This window comes from Kogia breviceps, chromosome 10 (genome assembly GCF_026419965.1).
Source record: "Kogia breviceps isolate mKogBre1 chromosome 10, mKogBre1 haplotype 1, whole genome shotgun sequence".
NCBI classification, from domain to species: domain Eukaryota; kingdom Metazoa; phylum Chordata; class Mammalia; order Artiodactyla; family Physeteridae; genus Kogia; species Kogia breviceps.
The window spans coordinates 102,821,293-102,829,555 of record NC_081319.1 but is presented as its reverse complement, the minus strand read 5'-3'; positions in this window follow the sequence as shown (position 1 = coordinate 102,829,555).

The window sequence follows — 8,263 nt, the reverse complement described above, 5'->3', positions numbered from 1 at the left end:
GCGGTACGCGGGCCTCTCACCACCGTGGCCTCTCCCGTTGCGGAGCTCAGGCTCCGGACGCGCAGGCTCAGCGGCCACGGCTCACGGGCCCAGCCGCTCCGCGGCACGTGGGATCCTCCCGGACCGGGGCACGAACTCGCGTCCCCTGCATCGGCGGGCGGACTCTCAACCACTGCGCCACCAGGGAAGCCCGAAAGTATTTTTATAGAAAAAAAATTCTGGGCTGAACAGTTAACCATTAAGTACACACACACACACAGCATGTACAGTGACCATTGCCACACCAACTAAACGTCTATAACAAGCCACCTCCTGGACGTTTGAACTTTTCCCGCAGAAGCCCATTATTTTCGCAAACACCGTCCCATTTCTGTACACAGCATCCCCCGACTTTCACAGAGGCTGAGACTATCCCCATTTTGTAACTATAAAGAAGTCAGGTGCCAAAAGGCGAACTGACTTGCCCCAAGTCACAGAGTCCTTAGCCAGGACCTACATGCCAGGCAGGCAGGCAGACGGAGCTCACGGGAAACCAGCTGTGCCTCTCCAGGCACTAAAATTATATTTTAGTGTTTCAACAACCATTTTGGACACGATCTTTCCCCAAAACCACGCTGTAACAGAGTTGTCACTTGTGTCCCAGGAAAGCCCTCTGATGGCGCAGAGTTCAACAAACCTCTTCCTTCACGCAAACTGGCTTGCGCAGCCCTCCCTACTCAACAGGTGGAAGGAGATGAAATCTGGGAACCGGGACCTGCAAACAGAGCCAACTCAAAGCCGAGTCCAGTCACCACCACTGCAAGTTTCCCCAACCTGGGTAGTTGACGAATTCCCATTCAGGACATAAGTCAGAGCCTTTACACTCAGGGTAAATAGCGACCGGCCAGTTAGGACAAGCAGCCCTAAGACACTTTCTCAATGTGCCCTAATGCCGACCGCTCCCATCATGCCCTTCAGGGTCGAGTCTCAGTTCTTGACCCCAACTGCCCTGCACTGATGCCAGTCAGGGAATGTGCCTCCTACCTCTGGGCCTACGCAGATGCACACTCCCGCCCTCCACCCCACTCACCCCCACGCTATCTGCCACTTCTTCCAGGAAGCCTTCCGGATCTCCCTAGGCCATATGTTTCCACAGTACCCTGTCCCACTCCTAGCACAGGATTTCAGGCAGCACCCCACAGGGTAACAGCCTGTCCATCTGTCCTCATCCCCGACCCACAGCATGAACTCCATGGGAGCAAGGTCTCGTCTGACTTTGCCTTTTACACCCCAGCCAACAGCAGAGTGCCTAGCTGTGAATAAATAACTGAATGAAGGTTTGACAAGCATGCGTGGCTTACCTTTAGGGCAGGCATGCTGCTAGACCCTGAGGTCTAGAAAGGTGAAGTTCTATCTTCTGCCCTCAGGTCAATTCTGATCTACTAATCTATGATGCTTTCGATCTTTATTTTACAAAAGCACAACTGCACGATGGGTGACTGGTAGGAAGGGGCCCGGGGAGCCCTAGAGCTGGTTACAACCAGAACAAGGACCTCCTTCCCTCCGGTATCAGTGATGTTCCTGAAATGTTGAGACTCAGACCTGCTTTCAGTTGCTGCTTCATGAGAACTAACAAACAGACGAAAATATTCTAGGCCACAAGGTAGCATCATGCCTTGAGGCCAGCTGGATGGCCAGCTCCCCAGAACAATGAGATTCCAGAGGCTCATCTGAACAGGGACAAAAGTAGAGGGAGATATGAGAGAGACACTCTGTTTTCCTTTCCTTGCGGCTGTCCACCCCCAAAAGAACTGCAGATAGCATACAGCCTCCAGCCCTACCCCCTACCCCCTCTACCCACCCACCCCACCCCCGGCCAACTGCAAGGGAACAATCCTGACATCCTTGACCCCTCCTGAGCTGTTTCTAAACTAGCCTCCGCTCCACCGCTTTATACGGAGACTCTAGTCAGTGGTTCTCAAAGTGTGCTCCGGGGACAGCAGCAACAGCGGCACCTGAGAACTTGCCAGAAAGGCAAATTATCGGGCCCCTCCCTGGACACGCTGAGCCAGAAACACTGGGGTAGGGCCGGGCCACCTGTGCATTAACGGGCACTCCCTGTGAGCCTGATGCACACGCTCCAATTTGAGAACCACGGCCTAGCTCTCTGTGTTCAGGGCGCTGACCGCTTGCAGAGTCCTCTTGTTTATTTACGTGCACGGCTAATTTATTTATTCTCTTCGCTCACTGGAATGAACGCTGCATGACAACTGGGAACTTGCCGCTCTTGCTCGGGGCTCGGCACCTCCTGCGGTTTACAACAGGCTGTCACATGTGGCCCTTGGTAAATACCGGTCGAGCAAACAAACAGATCTTCCTCTTTTTGCTTGTTTTCCCCCGATTTCCCTGGAGCTGGCCCTGAACAATCCCGAAAGGAGTTAAGCCACCCTCGTGAGTCATCGGTCGGTGGGTGATAAGCCTCCAAGGACAGGAGCTGTGACACGACTCGGCCACACTTCATCCACCCTTTTGCCCAAATCCCCAGCACTGGCTCACAACTGTCGGAATTCACTTTTCCGAGTGTCAGAGGCCTGATAATCTATACAGCGCAGGCCCACCGGTGTGTGCGGGATGGCTTAGGGAAGCCCCTCCACGGGAGAATCAACACTGCAGCTCCCGCGGCGCTTGTGGTGAGCGGGTGCAGCTCAGCCCAGCACCCCCCGCGTGGGCTCCCACCTCTGTGTACACAGCCACCCTCCCTTCTCACACCACCCAGGGAAGGGAAACCAGCCACCCATTACCGTGCTGAAAATCCCATCGACAGGTTTCATGGCAGAATCGTTGAGAAGCTCCCCTATTAGGTCAAAGTGTCAGGAAAGCCACATCTTGAGGGAAGAGGCAAGGGAAACAGTCATTCATAAAAAGAAAGATAATAGCTGCTACCTACCCTGTGCTGTACTATTATACATACCGTGAAGCTGGTTTTCCTCATCCGAGGCTCAGAAAAGAGCCCTCCCGAGGCCTTAGAGCCACCAGCCATGGACCTTGACCTCTAACCCAGCTCTGACCCCAAAGCCCTTCTTAACCTCTGAAAAATCACAAACACACTCTGACCCTCGGGCCCCTCGCTAACATGGGCCAGAGCCAGAGGCAGCGTTTCACTTAAATACCTGGGCAGCAGGGAAAGAGAAAATGAATTTCAGGAGGGATAAGCGGGACCATTTGAAGGGCCCTGGGTAAGAGCCCTTCTCATCCGCCCACCCTGGGATGCCACGCCCCCTCCCTGGGTTCGCCGTGGGCCTGCCCGGACGGTTAACACTAACCCCAGGGCATGAGCACCCCTGTGGGTTCGCGGGGCCTCCAAGGGAGGGCGGATGCTGACTCACTGCCTCTGCGGCAGGCACGCGTCTCCACAGCTCCCGGCGGGCCGGCGGGCTCCTGCGCTGAGCACCGGGGGCCCCTTCACCGGGGCGAGGAAGGGGAAACGCGGCTCGTTTTGTGTCTCCATCACAGGGTGAAGGGAGCAAGAAGGAAGTTGCCAGAAGCTTAGCCCAAAGCATCCCTTGATCGGCTCCTCACGGCCGGCCCCCTCCGCCTTCTGCGTCTCCAAAGGTTTATCCACTTTCCCCCAATCGCGCCAGCTCCCACGCAAGGGAGGGTGGGGCTGCGGAAGGGCGATTTGTCAAAAGCTCGCTGGCACAAACAAGAAAGGGTGAAAGGCCCCTTAGCCCCTCTGCGTGGCTCCTGCGGGCTCCAGAAGCCAAGATCCAGCCTCCTCTTCTCTGCCCTGCCCCCACCCTCAGTCCAGGTCCTCCCTGCCCCGAAGACAGGAGCCCGAGGCTGGCTTCACCGCAAGCGCCTCAGCAAATCTCTGAGCCAGGATGGAGAAGCTGGGCGTGCGGCACCTTTCTCTCTGTCCGCATGTGCCTCCCACCAAAACTCGAATTAAGTAAAAGGAGAAAGCTACGTGCACTCGAGGTTATGGAGACTGACTGACAGCTTTATAAACTTGGCACACACGTGGAAATAACAGGAGAGTGCATAGGACCTACAGATTTTAAATTACAGTATTCTGAGTGGAAGCGCTCACGCCCAGAGGAACTTTGCCCTCCTGCTTCTCCAGATGCCTTTAAACCCCAAAATATCATGGCCGGGTTGAGACAGCTTTGGGGATGCTGGGAAGGATACACCCACCCTCTCCGCTCTGAGGCCGCTACCCCAAGGAGGTTTGAAACCTCAGTAAGTTCCAAGAAAGCCCCTCTCCGCCCACCTCGGGCTGTTGGTAGTGCGGAGTGTCATGTGGCAGAGGTAAGGGCAGGGAGGAGGGGTTGGCGCACAGGTAGAGCTACCCCAGCCCCGGTGCAGCCCTGAGACAGAGGCCTGGGCTCGGGATGCTGGAACTCCCGCTCTTCCTGTTGAGCTGAAACACGCCTGGGTGCTGCACGCTCGTGGGTGCAGGCTGAGCCCGCCTTCTGAGCAGAGGAGGCCCCTTCATCGGGGTGAAGAAGGGGAAACGCGGCTGGCTTTGTGTCTCCCTCCGGGAGATGGAAGGGAGCAAGAAGGAAGTTATTAAACTGGCGACTTGGACAAGAAACAAAATCAGCCAGGGCCTAGCACTCGGGTAAAAAGTGCAGACTCAGAACACGTGGGCAGACTGGATGGGTAGGTAGAAGGTGTGGCCAGCCTAGGCAATGCTGCAGCTCCCTCCGGAGCCCAGGAAAGCCCTGAGGAAGGAGGCCTCCCTCCCTCGGGACCACATTCGCCTCTCAAGGGAGTCCCCGCTTCCTGCTGCGGTCTCACCCAGCCCGCGGGGGGCTGACACCCCTCACCAGCCTGCAGGTCGGAGCACGGGGCTGACACCTGTTCCACAGGCAGGTGAGCTGCACGGGGGCCTGGGGCCTGTCCCTCCTGCCGTGACCGCAGTTGCAACAGTGGGTTAAAGTTCAGAAGCAGCCCGGTGAGCACAGCCACGGGGATACGCTGCACCTTGGCCGGCAGATAAGCCCAGCAGGAGAGAAAACACCGGACAGCACCTCCGAGCTCTCCCTCCAGCTGGCCTCACTAAGGGAGGCCCCGGACCAGATTTTCTGGTGCTGACAACCAGCTACAGCAAGATTAACGGAATTTGAACATTTTTTCCAAAATAAACAATGGGTCCAGTGCTTTATTTTTCAACACGCTGCTTAAACATCCAGCTTGGTTGTTTTTCATTGACATATAGTTGATTTAGAATGTTGTGTTAATTACTGCTGTACAGCAAAGTGATTCAGTTACACATATATATACATTCTTTTTTTTTATATTCTTTTCCATTGTGGTTTATCACAGGATATTGAATATAGTTCTCTGTGCTAGACAGTAGGACCTTGTTGTTTATCCATTTCCAGCTTATCTTTATTTGTTTGGTTTTTATTCAATTCATTGGAACAACAACGCCCCAGAAAAGTGTTCACCCATTCCTTATTTTTGGTGAAATAGACCACAAGCCCGCCAAGCGGTGTTTTCAGAGATAAGGCCACGGAGGTTCTCCTTGCAGGCTGCTCATGGCATCAGGGTTAGGGGTCAGCACACAGACCCAAGGAATGTTGCTTCAGGGAGTCCTCCCCGAGCCCCAGGTGCTGACAGGAAGGACATGGGTGTCAGGCTCTCCTGAGGGGACCTGAACTTTGTCCTCTAGTCAAAATGTTCACCTGGGCCCAGAATTTTCGACTCAGCATCCCACGGCCGTCAGAGGGGGAGTTGTTACTGGGTTTAACTGATTTAGAGAAAGTGGGGAGAGATACAAAAAGGGAGTCCCAGCCTTCACGAGCTCCCGGAGGAGTTACGCAGGGAAGTTAACAGAAGTACAGAGCGGTCCGACCCGAAAGGGCCGCAGAATTGTCATTGTTTAGGTGGAACACGAGTGGCTTAGGCTTTGAAAGAAGGGAATAGTTAGGAGAAAATCCCAGTGGCCTGCGGGTTTGGAAAGGCAACGTGGGAGACAGGACTTGATAGCGGGATTCCATAGTAATGGAAAACAGCTGCTGTTCTCTGATCCATTCCTCTTCCTCCCTCTTTCTCGTTCCGCACACCCCCCTGGGCGATCGCACCCTCAGCTTCCACTACCCACACTCACAAATCTGCATCTTCAGCCCAGTCCTCTTCCCTCAACTCCAGATTCCAGGGGTCTGTGAGGCGATCTCGCCCCTGTCCTGACTAGCGACTCTCACTCACCATCTTTGTCTTCCCTTCGTACCTGCTCTGGCTCTTCTCCGCCTCCCAGCTCTGTGCACCTGCCCAGGGAGACGTCCACACCGGACAATCTAGGCCCAGCTGCGACTGTGCCTTCCCTCCCGGCCTGGCCAATTATACCTTCCGATGGGCCCACGAGCCAGCCCCGCCTCCCCTCCCCAGACACTCTGTGTATTGTTTCAGGCCCTCATTATCTCTGTTGCCTTCTACCTGGTCTCCCAGACTCTAGCCTTCGTGCCTCTGATGTTTCCTAGCAGGTGGTCTGCCACCGGACCCTCCTGGCCGGCTCCCGTGAGGCCACGTGAAACCCTCTCTTGAGAGCATGGCCAGAAACAAAGAGCCCTGGGCTTTTCGGAAGCACCTCACTTTTCTGTGCAGCTTTTTGAAGTGATGATTTTTGAAGCTTAGCGCGTACTTTGCGAGACTAATTCGTGACAATGGGAAGCTGCCAGGCGGTGCACGTAGCTAATGGCACCCATCAGTAGACCACCCGGAACAGCTTAGCTGTTTGTGCGGCGCTGTTCCCTGTTACCCTGCACCTGCACCTCGGTGGTTAGTTTACACTCTTCATGTGGGTCGGTCAAGACCTGGCCCATTTGCCTTCCGGTCTCCAGATGTACTGAGCTCCACCCAGTTTGGAACCACCTGAGGGCGTCCTACTGGGCGGGGCCCTCTCCCCCCCCCCCCCCATACCAAGCTTGGGCATGGAAGGCCCTTTTCTTCTCTGATTTCCCTGGGGACTCAGTGATTCTCAACCAGGGGCAATTTCGTCCCCCAGCAGACATTTGTCTACACCTGGAAGCATCTTTATTACTATAACCTGGAGAGGAGTCTTGCTACCCTGTCATCTAGTCCAGCGGTCTCCAACCTTTTGGCACCAGGGACCGGTTTCGTGGAAGACAATTTTTCCACGGACTGGGGGTGAGGGGCGTGGTTCAGGCAGTAAGTAATTCGAGCGATGGGGAGCGGCTGATGAAGCTTTGCCCGCTTGCCCGCCGCTCACCTCCTGCTGTGCGGCCCGGTTCCTAACAGGCCACGGACCAGCACTGGTCTGCGGCCCAGGAGCTGGGGACCCCTGATCTAGTGGGCAGAGGCCAAGGATCTGCTCCACATCCTACAAAGCATAGCACAGTCCCCATGACGAAGAATGATCTGGTCCAAAATGCCAACAGTTCCAAGAATGAGAAACCCTGTCTAGATCCGGCCGAACCCTCACTCCCTCTGCTTCCTCAAAACTCTCCTTTTCTCTATGAAACAGAGAGAAGCGGCCTTTCCACATCAGGTCCAAACGTCGACAGTGACAATTATCACCGTTTACCCCTCCGTGTCTTCCCCAAGCTTCTTGAGGGCAAGGAATTTGTCTTCTTCTTCTTCTCCTTATGCCACTGGAACAAGGTATATAGTAAAGTCTCAGGGACTGACGTGCAAAGAGAAAAGAGAGAGTCTGATCCTAGCCAGAAAGCATTACTGCATTGAGAATAGCGCCTCTACTCCACCACCCGCCAAGGTTCACATCATCTCTTATTTACGCTACCATTGGTGGCACTTCCCATATAAAGAGCGCAATGTGCTCAGTATCGCAGAGAACATAGGCTTTTACATGGATTGTTTTTTGCTTCAGCTTACACAATAAAAATTGCTGCTGAGCCAGCACATCAAGGTCAAAAGAGTATTTCAAATACCAACAATTGCTCTTAACCAATCACACACACACACAAAATCTACCCAGTCTCAGAACATGTTCTGCCTTGCAAAAAGTGAGGAAATAGAGTAGAGGAAGGAACATCAGCCAGAAGAGCAAATTCTTGGAGAAATTGTGAAAAAGAAAGAGCCCTCAGAACTTCAGCAGTTATTACCCTCCCTCTTGGCCACAAAAGCAGTGAAAACTTAAGTATAAAACGCGTGGAAAGAAAAAGGTAAAACCTCCCCAAAAGCAAAGCTTCCTCCATGCAGCTAACTTACTCACCCAGATTCCAGAAGGCTAATGAAAGTCAGTGGTAGAAAAGCAAATATGTGAAAAAGTGAGGAAAACATTTTTAATCTAGGCTTTGGT